Below are 10944 nucleotides of genomic sequence, written 5' to 3' on the forward strand. Positions count from 1 at the left end.
CAACCTGTTTCTGCCTTAGGCAGAAGGTCTTTACTAGAATTCAATGAAATTATCTTATATAGACAGTTGAGTCATTTTTACTGTCATTTTTTTTTTAACTTTTAAATGTTTCTGTGATCAAACATTTTAGTAAGTTTTAGAATTCTGGATTTCCTTTCAGACATAAAAACCTTTGCTTTATTCTCACAGCTGCACTTTGGGGAAGTTGATCAACTTTTATTATGCTGACAGCCTCTTGGACTGAACTTTTAATTATTCTTTCATTTATTAATTCATTCATGTATAAGTAAATTCACATATTTTTCATTTGTGTATATATTTACACATCTATATAGTAATTCCTTCCAATAGTTTCTAAAGTCCTTCTATGTACCTGCTGCTATGGTACCTTCTGGGAATATATATGTTAACAAAATATGGTTTTTGCTCATGGAATGGTTTTCAAGGAAATGTGACTTTTAATGGATTTATTGTTGCTGATGTCTATCATCTTGCTCTAACAACACATACCCTGAGATTTCCTGCTTCACTTCTGTTTGAGTTCTGTGGAAAAAAATATATATATAATATAAATTATATATATATATATATATTTATTACTGGAGATGAGGCACTCTTCTTCTGGCCTCGGACATCAGAACTCAAGTGTCTCCTCCACTGGACTCCATGATTTACATTAAGTAGTCCCCAATTTCTCAGGCCTTCTGCCTTGGAGTAATAGTTACATCATCAGTTTCCCTAGTTCTGAAACTTTCAGACTTGGACCAAGCTGTGTTCCCAGCATCCAAAGATCTCAAGCAAGCAGATGGGCTGATTTGGAACCTCTCATCCTCCGTAATTGAGTGAATCAATTACCCTAATGTATAGCTTCCTATCTATCTATCTATCTATCTATCTATCTATCTATCTATCTATCATCTATCTATCATCTATCTATCTATCAATCATCTATCTATCATCTATCTATCATCTACTTCCTATTTTTTCTGCCTCTCTGGAGAATCCCAATGAATAAATATTCCAAGAAAATCAGGGAAATTTGTTTCTTTCCCCAAACCTTTTCTGAATCCCACGCTCTTTTCTAACCAAGCTCATACCTATACAGACAGCCAGACTGTCTAGCCAGCACCTGTAATATGACAGGAACTTGCGAATTATTACACAGTAACACTATCTCACATTCATATTCCATTCATACTGATGGTGTCATCTACATAAAAAGCTTGTTTCTTCCTCCCAATCAAGCCAAAAAGGTGCATTTCTTAGCAGCTAGTCAGAGATTGTAAGTTTCTAAGTAGTTTTATCTTTTTTATTTTTGGTTCAAAGTAGAAAGTGAATTCTGAAGGTTAAGTGGGAAAAAGAAACAGTTCAATGAGTTTCTCTGAAATTTTCACACAAGGAGCCTGCAAAAACCCCTGAATGGCCTCGAATAATCTGTGGAGAAGAAGCAATGGAGAAATGCCAAACTGCAGTTTTCATCAAGTTAGAATGAAAACAACATAATAAGGGGATAAACAGGGAAAGAGTTCTGTAATCCATAGCTGGAAGATTAGTGTTTTTATTGCTAGAGTCATTTTATGCCTGGATTTCTAGAAGTCCAGAGTTCTCCATTTGTTGCAATAGAGGCTTGTAGAGTACTCATGGTTTTCAACAGCTAATCCATCTATTCACAGACTAGAAATACAGACAATCCCTGACTTAACAATGGTTTAACTTACACATTTTTGAATTTTGGATACTATGAAATCTCTACACACTCAAAAGAAAGTGCACTTCCAATTTTGATTTTTTCCAAGGTTGGTAGCATCCTGTACTATCTTCTTTTGCCTAACTGTAGGCTAGTGTAACTGTTCTGAGCTCGAGTAAAATGGATTTAACTGAACTATGATGTTTGCTAGGTTAGGTGTGTTAAGTGTATTTTCAACTTAATATATTTTCAGCTTGCAATGGTTTATCAGAGGATACTAAGCTAGAAAGAAGCACAGCACAGCCAATATTGTGTTTACAGCCTGAAAAAAATATGAGCAAAGGGCCCGTAACACATGTTTTATACAATGCCTTATAGAAGATTTGTGAGCATAATTATATCCAATAATGAATACTATAGTATGTAAGAGAATAATACAAAAGTGAATCTTAACACAATTAAATAACAATTAAATCAAGCTCCAGAGTCATCAATTTATAGTTGCCTCAATATATTATTTCCAACATATTATCTAAAATGTTGAGTTTTTGTCAGAAAAATCATAAGATGCATAAAAAAGCTAGAAAGTGTGATTCATGCCCAGGAAATAAAGAGGAAAACAAAAAGTGCCTATCATGAGAACCAGATGTTGAACTTCAAAAACCATGTATTTCCAAAATCCTAAAAAACTTCAAGGTTCAATGAAGATTCTGCAACTGAACAACAAAGAAAAAACACAATGAAGACAGATGAATAAAGCTTCAGTAAAATGTAGAATTACGTTTAGCACAGGAACATATGGATGATAGCACCAGAAGGAGGAGAGAAAAAGAAATATAAATTTGAAGAATCTATTTTGGAAAAGTTAGTAGTGTTTATTAAAAAATTATATATATATATATATATTTAATGAAGTTTAAGTGGAAAACCCCAGAAATTTCAATACCAAGACACATCATAAAATAACTGTTGAAGTATAAAAATGAAGAGATGATTTTTAAAGTAGGACAAAAGTAGCTCATTCAAATGTAGATGGACTAACAGCTGACTTCCCATTAAAACAATATAGGACAGAATGCAGTGCAATGATATTTCAAAATGTTGAAAGAAAACAAAACCTGACAGCCAAGGATCTGGGGTACTGGAGGAATCTTTAGGGTGACTGGAAATGGGTATGGAGTTTGTTTATTTATCTATCTATCATGCTATCTACCTATTGTCTATCCATCTATCATTTATTATTTATTTAGAGACAGAGTCTTATCTTGTAGTCCAGACTGGCCTTGAATTCCCAGAAATTGGGAGTCTCAGCATACAGAGTGCTGAAAATACAAGCATGAACCTCCATGCAATTTTGTTTAGGGGCAATAAAACTGTTCTATACTAGGTTAGGTGGATATTTGCAGAAATTTGTGAATATTAAAAATGCAATGCACACTTAAACACACAGGCATGCACATGTCCTAAGACTTATTCTGACTATTCAAGAAGTTTCTATATCCTGTCTCATCAATCTAATTAATCTTAACAGGAGAGTTACAGAACCATAGAAAATCATAAAGGTGATTTTATAAAATATATAAATTATACATAAAATATAAAATATTTATATAATATTTCTATTGTATAAATTTATAAATTATATGCATTATTTATATAAATTTATATCAATATATAAATTTTCTCCTAATCTTCTTCCTGCTTTCTGAGTCATTCCTGATGACTCAGGAGTCATTCCTCATCCTGATCAGGATAAACCTTTTGGTGCATGAGGTTAGATTAATTCCTACAGTAGTTAAGAATCCTTAATGGATTTTAACTTCATTTTATCTTCTTAAAACAATAGATATTAGAATATTTGAAGAAAATTTGTTTTCATTGTTTCTACTTGATCATTATTTGTGTATAATCAAATAATACTATCTTCTGTATTATATAGTAACACATTTTATGAATGTCTCTTCTAAAATAAAATACATGGAGATCTATGTTTAGATGTGCAGCTTTGGCCTAACAAGTAATAATAAATTTCTTATCCATTGAATGAAACATAATTGCTTTCGAAGGTCTAGTTTTCTTTATTTCAACATACATACAATAGACTTCATTTACATGTGTATGTATCCACCCCCCAAAATTTTACTTTAAATCAGCTGTTATATCATAAGTGTGAGATCTATTTAATTCTTAACCATAGGTACTATGATTCTCCATCTTATGTTTAAAACTAACTTACATTTCTCCTTCATTTTAAAAGTACCATGCATTACATATTTTAGAATAAATGCTATTTATTTTCATAATGAAAGTATATTCTTATAAATTTATAAAACCTCAGAGTTTCTTGCTTTAACTCCTTCCAGATCTTCACGCTTGTAATTTAACACCAACTAGAACTTTCAGGCCATCCAAACTCATGATCAAATTTTACCATGAATAGAGACTTGATAAGGAGAGAGTAAGTCATTCACTCAATTATTTGTTTATTTTTTAAAACATGGAACATTTCATAAATTTGCTTTGGGGCATCCCTGTGGAGGCCTCATGGTAATCTTGTCTGTATCATTCCAGTTTTAACATATGCTGCCAAAGTGAGCCATCATGTATTTATTCTCATATTAAAACTATACTCAACATTTAGTATTTAGGTTATATAGGAAATTTTGGTAATGAATATTTCCCTTAATATACTATTTTAATTACATACATATGAATATAATACCTTTGTAGAGAAAATACTTAAATACTGTAAACATCATAAATATATATATATATTTAATTATATATATATAAAATATAAAAGTCCCTTTAGGATGTTAATATTTGTGTTTATTGGATCTCACTTAATGTACCAACATGGAGATAAAATAAAATGAAAAGTAGAATGTTATGAAAACTATCCTGAAATCAGTCAAGAATTAGAGGGAGAATAGATATTTGAACACTGTTTAAAATACAGTATTATCTGTAACATAAAGCTACACCTATAAAAGATAATTTTGTATTGGAGGACTTATATTAAACCAGTATTCTAGAAAAATTTTCTGTGAAAAATCGACACCTAGAAAAATTCATTTTTGTAAATTGAAAAACAATGTTTTATACTTGTAGTATTTTGAAAAAATTCACAATTTTAAATTAAGATGATTAAAAACAAGAAATCACCTATATATAGTCATTGTACCTTTATTTTAATATTTGTTACTTCAATATTTAGTATACAAATATACACATAAATTGGATGCAGAAACATGTATAGTGTGATTCTTGTATTGATTTTGTAAAAGGATAGGAGCACATACCAGCATAAATATATGAATATCACATAATCTGAGTACATATGCTTATAGCACACTATTCTATATATACTACTGTGTTCAAACTTTTATTTTAAAATAAATATTATTATAAAATAGATGTATATATTCAAGAACATGTACTTAACTTTCAGATCCATCTGTTATTCATAACCTTTGCCTGTTTTATTTGGGAAAAATTATTTACTTCATCTAAACTTCAACTCTTTCAAATTAAGAACTTGGATATGGAAGAGCCCACTCTTTCAAAAGCTAAATGAAACTGTATATATGTGTATTTGTGTAAATTTTTATATTGTTATCTAAAAAGACTTTAGTGTTTGCATAATAGCTTTTTAGAGATCTTAACAATGATTTAAGTAATTAATGTGTTTTTTGAAATTTCTTTTTTTTTGTTTTTGTTTTTGAGTACTAGAGATTGAATCCAGGGCCTTTTGCATATTAGATGAAAACACTGCCACTGACCTGGCCTGTCCGACTTTGTTATTTTTCCTTGAGACAAATTCTTGCTAACTTGCCCAGGTTGACCTTGAATTTGTGATGATCCTATCTCAACCTCTTGAGTAGCTGGAGTTAAGGATATGGGCCATCACACCTAGTGTAGAAATTTTATTTGAAAGATAAAGAGGCAGTTATAAAGCATTCCTTGTATATAGAAAGCCAAATTCCCCTGGAGAATAGTAGCAATTAACATAATGAATAGCAACTTATTTATCATTCACTGTTATCCATAGCAGCTAGTTTTTAATTATAATTTATATAGAGAGAATTTATGATTTTCTAAAAGCTATAATTTGCTTATATTTTATTTATTTCAATATTCCTTCTAGATGACTTTGGCAAATGATTTTTCTTTTAAAACCTAGATGTACATATTAACTGTATTTCTATACGGATATTTTTTCTATAGTGAATTAATATATTAAGGCTTTTGCCATTCTCAGTCAGAAATATTACAAATATTTATCCTAGTTTCACATTCATATTTTAATATCTCTACATTATATTTCTTTTAATTATTTTAATATTTTTATTAATTATGAAAAGTCATGAACCTTAACATTTCATCTTTATTTTTTGTTTTATGGTTCTATTTTTAGCATTTAACTTTCAAGTTCTAATGGAATTGTTTTTCTTTTAAGATACTAGGAGAGACACCAATTGATCCTTATTCCTTAAGTAGTTATCCAATTTTCTCAACAAAATATATGGATGGAAACGTATTGTTATTTTGCCCAAAGATGGGATGCCCCCTACTTTAATTATATACAATTAGACCTGCTACTATCTCCTTTCTTTTTGTGACCTTCATGTCTATTTCATAGTCAATATCATTGATTTAGCTGTAGTACTTTTAAAATAACATTGCAGGGTCCCAAGTTCAATCCCTGGTACCAAAAAATAAATAAATAAATAAATAAATAAATAAATAAATAAATAAATAAATAAAATAACATTGAACACAATGGTTCAAGTATCAAATTACATTTTTCTTTTTTTTAGATAGGTTTTCACTATGTAGTTCAGGCTGGCCTTGAACTCACTAGGTAGCCCAAGCTGGCCTCAAACTTCTGGCAATCCTCTTGCCTCAGCTTCTCAAGTGCTGGGATCACAATTTTGGACTACCACACCTGGCTTTCCATTACTTTTTTATTCTGAAAATTTTCTTACCTTTTTTATCCATGGTTTTGTTTCTTCCACTTATATTTCTTTGGCAAGATTCACATGTTTTGAGAGAGGATGGTAAAAGATTAGAATTTTATGCATCAATTTAGTACTGTGATAAATTTATACATTTGTTTAATGAATGTTAATATTCTACAACACAGTGCTCTCAAACAACACTGCTTAGCTCTGCATTAATTTTATCTGATTTGTTCATTTTTATCCAGTGTGCTTCAGGGCTGTCGTGCACTGTTCTCCTTTTAGTACTGCCTTTCTCCCTAGTAAACCAGAGTTGTACTTACAGCTGATTCTGGCCTCTATCACGTTTCTGTTGAAATATCCTAATCTAAGAGGGATTTTCTTACTTCCTTTTGTCTCCAGTTTTTTTGTAATTTAAGTCTTCAAAAAAATGTTTCCTTATGGCAGTTTTCAGTACCAGAAGCTGTATTTAATATTTATTTTCTAATATTTTCTTTATACCTTAACTTATGTGGACACAATCTGCTTGGAAGCTTTAGGGACTGGGTGAGCATTTGGAACATCATTACCACTCAGAATTAATGAATGATCCTTAGTGAAATTTTGTACTTTACTTATTCAATTATTTTTCTTTGATTAAATATATTTAGTTAGTATTTTTGAAGTATGTGAATGCAGTATATTTTATTATTTTCTATGACCTGGAAAGAAGTTTTAAGCATCTTATTGAGTGGTTTTTCAGATGATTCTGAAATCGGATGGCAGAAGAACATCATTACTGTGGAAATACTATATACTTCTAAAGATCGGATTTTGAAAGCCCACACACATTTGGTACCCTTCTGAGACATGGCAGAACTAAGGTAAGGAAGCGTTATTGTGGTTATATAACATCATTTCACAGGAATCAAACTTCTAGCACCCGAACAGTTCTAGGGGTTGGATATCTTAGAACAGGGCTGGTGAGGGCAGCAGTGGGGCTTGCAGCTTTGGCAAGAGCACCTGGGCTCCAACAGGATGTTGATACACTAAGCAGGAGAGAGAGAGGCATTGCTGGATTCATTCGAAGTGGTCCAATAAGGCAGGCATTACAAGAAATACACTGCTTTAATAAATAAAAGATAAAACCTACAACCAGATGTCTATACTGTTGATAACATTCTAATAAATAGACGAATTTCTTGCATGTTGCTGTGTATTTGGGAGGTATGGTTGCTTCTTCAAATGTTCCATTTAGAAGATTAATGATCATAAATATGAAACTGTAAAAGCTTGTGCTCATGTTTCACAAAAGGCTGTATTTCCCACAAGCCTAGAATATGCATACCAACTACTTGCTTATTTTAAATTGGATTGAAAAATTAGGCTCGGAGAAGTCACAGCGTGATTTGGAGACAGGTGTTGGTCTTTCAGAGTAGAAATGTGGCCAAATTCTGATTTATGAACTATGTGGTAGATATCTATGTTATATATTGGCTTAATGTCATAAAAAATGCACTACAACTCATTATTACCACGTCTCATGTTAGTTGTTTTGACAGCAAAGAGGACCATCTTAATTGTAGTCATGGGAAATTATTTTAGGCTCATTTTATTTTAAAAACACAGGTTTTCCTTAAGAATATTCTGTATATAAAATGTTTAATAGTTACTGAATTGTTCCATTGGCATTTTTTAATAAATGAAAGCATATAGGATAAATAAAAAGACAAAATTTCTGATGATGTCAGATTGTGGAAGCTTTGAGAGGGTGAGTATCACAGTGGCCACTCAATACAGACTGAGTTATTTCTATGCTGTTCCCTGCTTCATATTCTACAAGTAAATAAGAATATCTTAAAACAGTACACATGAAGCCACAATTTTAACCATTACTACACATAATTCTTCTGTGCACTAAAATTTAAAAATTACAGTACTGAAATGAAGAGAAAAAACAATACTTTTTTTGAAGTTATTTTCTCTAGTTTATTGACTCTTATCCTCAGATTTTCTTTTAAGAAGTTACCAAATAAAAACTGTAAGACAATTTTCATTGAATTTTTCAGTAATTAAAAAAACTTACAAAAATTGAAATCTTAATATTTCTGAGTAAGGTGAGTAAAAATGAATTTATTTAACTCAAAATATGAATGATTTTCATTCATTCAGTGCAGCACATGTTATAAAAATCTAATCCTTAACAAATGACAAGGAAAGAGAAATGAGACCAGAAGTGCATTTAGAATGGACTGGATTTCTGGACAAAATTAAATATCTTTATTCATACTCTACAATTCAAAATGGTGCTTTGAAAATTTATAACTTAAGAAATTAAAATCACTAAGAAATTAAATCTAAAAATATCCTATTTTTGAAGCATTGGATTAATGCTCATAGTGAATAGAAATATTTAGATATCATGTAAAGGTCCAAAAAAATTTAACTTACCAAGTAAAATGAAGTGGTTCTATAAAATATAAATTCTACTAATATTGCATTTGAACTCTCAGGGAATACTGGGGGATGACAGAGAAATGTACAGAACTATATCACATGTCTTCCTTGAATGCAGTAATGAATATTATATATGAAGAGAAATGAATCACTTTGTAATTCAATGTTTATATGCCATGTATTTCCTCAGATATTATTGGGATCATAGGAGATAAATATCAGTGAAAATTTGAAATAGATTGTTGTTGCAATTTTACTCAGATATGCTTTAGAAGAGTTAGGTTATAGGTTGCATTTTGTTCTAGATTCTTAAGAAATTTAAAAAACTATCAGTATTTTGGCAAATTTATATAATATTGTGAGTGTTTTTGTATGATACTATACCAATGTAAAATCAAATAATTTTTATTGATTTTTAGAATTCAGAGTTGAACAGGTACTAATAACTCCTTGGCTCATCAATGGCCATAGCACCAAATCTTCACCTGTGGCCTTGTCATCCCCTAAACTGGTATATATATTTCTGGAGCTGTATAAATTTCCTTCTACTGTTTAGGTCCCTTATTTGTAAAGTTCTCAGTGGACCCCTTTCTACTACCACTCTCAGTATTCATCCAACTGCAACCACTTCCTGTACAAACGTGTAGTAAAAGCATGCTACTTGTTATGGAGGGGGTTGGTGGTATTAATTATTTAGTGCTTATGCTCTTCTCAATGTGAAGAATTTCATATCCTACTTTTCACCTCTTTCAAATCATTTTTATTTTTAAAATACCAGCTAAAATACTCTGTTTTTCTTAATATTTTTTCCAAGTTGAGCTCAGTTTCGCCAAAGTCATATTTCCTATCCTGAGTTTCTTTCTCAAGGAATCCCTACTTTTACAAACTTTTACACAGTTAATGTCTAACATATTGGCTTTTGCTTAAGTTTTCTTTTATCCGATAATTCTGTGCTCATATTTTATCCTGCTTATCCAAAATGTAAAAATCAGAAGGGTATAATCTCTATAACAAACAAATAGGGGCTTAATAAATGCTTGCTAAAAATATTAAATGAATGTTTGCTTTATTTACAAATATATAACATTCATTTATTCTCTTAAAATGAACATACTTTGAGCAAGTTGTCCTAAAGCATGTTAGACCAAGGTAAGCTCAGGACTTTGCACATTTGTAAATGGGCCTTACTGAATTTTTGTTCAATGTTTATTTATAAGAACATATTCTAACTTAGGGTATTTAAAACTGAACCATTAGGAGGAGTTCTGGTAAAAGATAATGTTTTATCCATCATATACATCTCCACATATGATTAAGTACCCATAAGTTGTTTTTCTAGACAACCATCTGTCTTCTCTGCCTTCTAATTTGGCTTAAAATCTACAATGGTTGAATCAGTTAGGGTAAAGTGAGATGAGAATTTTAACTAATCTGTCATATGGAAAGTAGTTCTTGGCTACCAGTACAGTTATTAATGATCAGTCTCACAAGGAAGGCTTGAAAATTATTTTAAAGAGGACCCCAAAGTCATGATGCACAGGACCACGGCCAAGTAAAGCTGGTAATTCTGTAAGTATCAAGAACAAATTTAGAGATACCGACCTCAGAGAGGTCTAATGGATTTTGTTAAAAACTCCTCTGCTGCCTGCCTACTTTTATTGGTCTTGCCCCAGGTAACATAGCTCCTGTCCCCAAAGTATCATAAAATAGCCTGTGGCCTTTGATATATTTTCAGATAAAGAATATTTTCAGTAAATAGTGAAGTGTCTTCCAGATATCAGAGACATAAGAGAAATCTACTGATTCATGGAAAACCTCAGAACTCAAAGTGCATACCTTATTTAACATTATTTATTTATC

General features: G+C 31.0%; 1 non-coding gene across 1 annotated transcript; it reads right to left on the bottom strand.

Moving 5' to 3' along the window:
* Window positions 1–4178: 4178 nt before the first annotated feature.
* LOC147829801 (U6 spliceosomal RNA) lies at window positions 4179–4284 on the bottom strand. The gene has a single exon (XR_015448574.1). It is a non-coding gene; the product is annotated as a U6 spliceosomal RNA (small nuclear RNA).
* Between the last annotated feature and the right edge of the window lie 6660 nt (window positions 4285–10944).

The sequence above is a fragment of the Heterocephalus glaber genome, unplaced genomic scaffold (genome assembly GCF_053883595.1).
Source record: "Heterocephalus glaber isolate CG9 unplaced genomic scaffold, H.glaber_assembly_v1.0 deba00000470, whole genome shotgun sequence".
NCBI lineage: Eukaryota > Metazoa > Chordata > Mammalia > Rodentia > Bathyergidae > Heterocephalus > Heterocephalus glaber.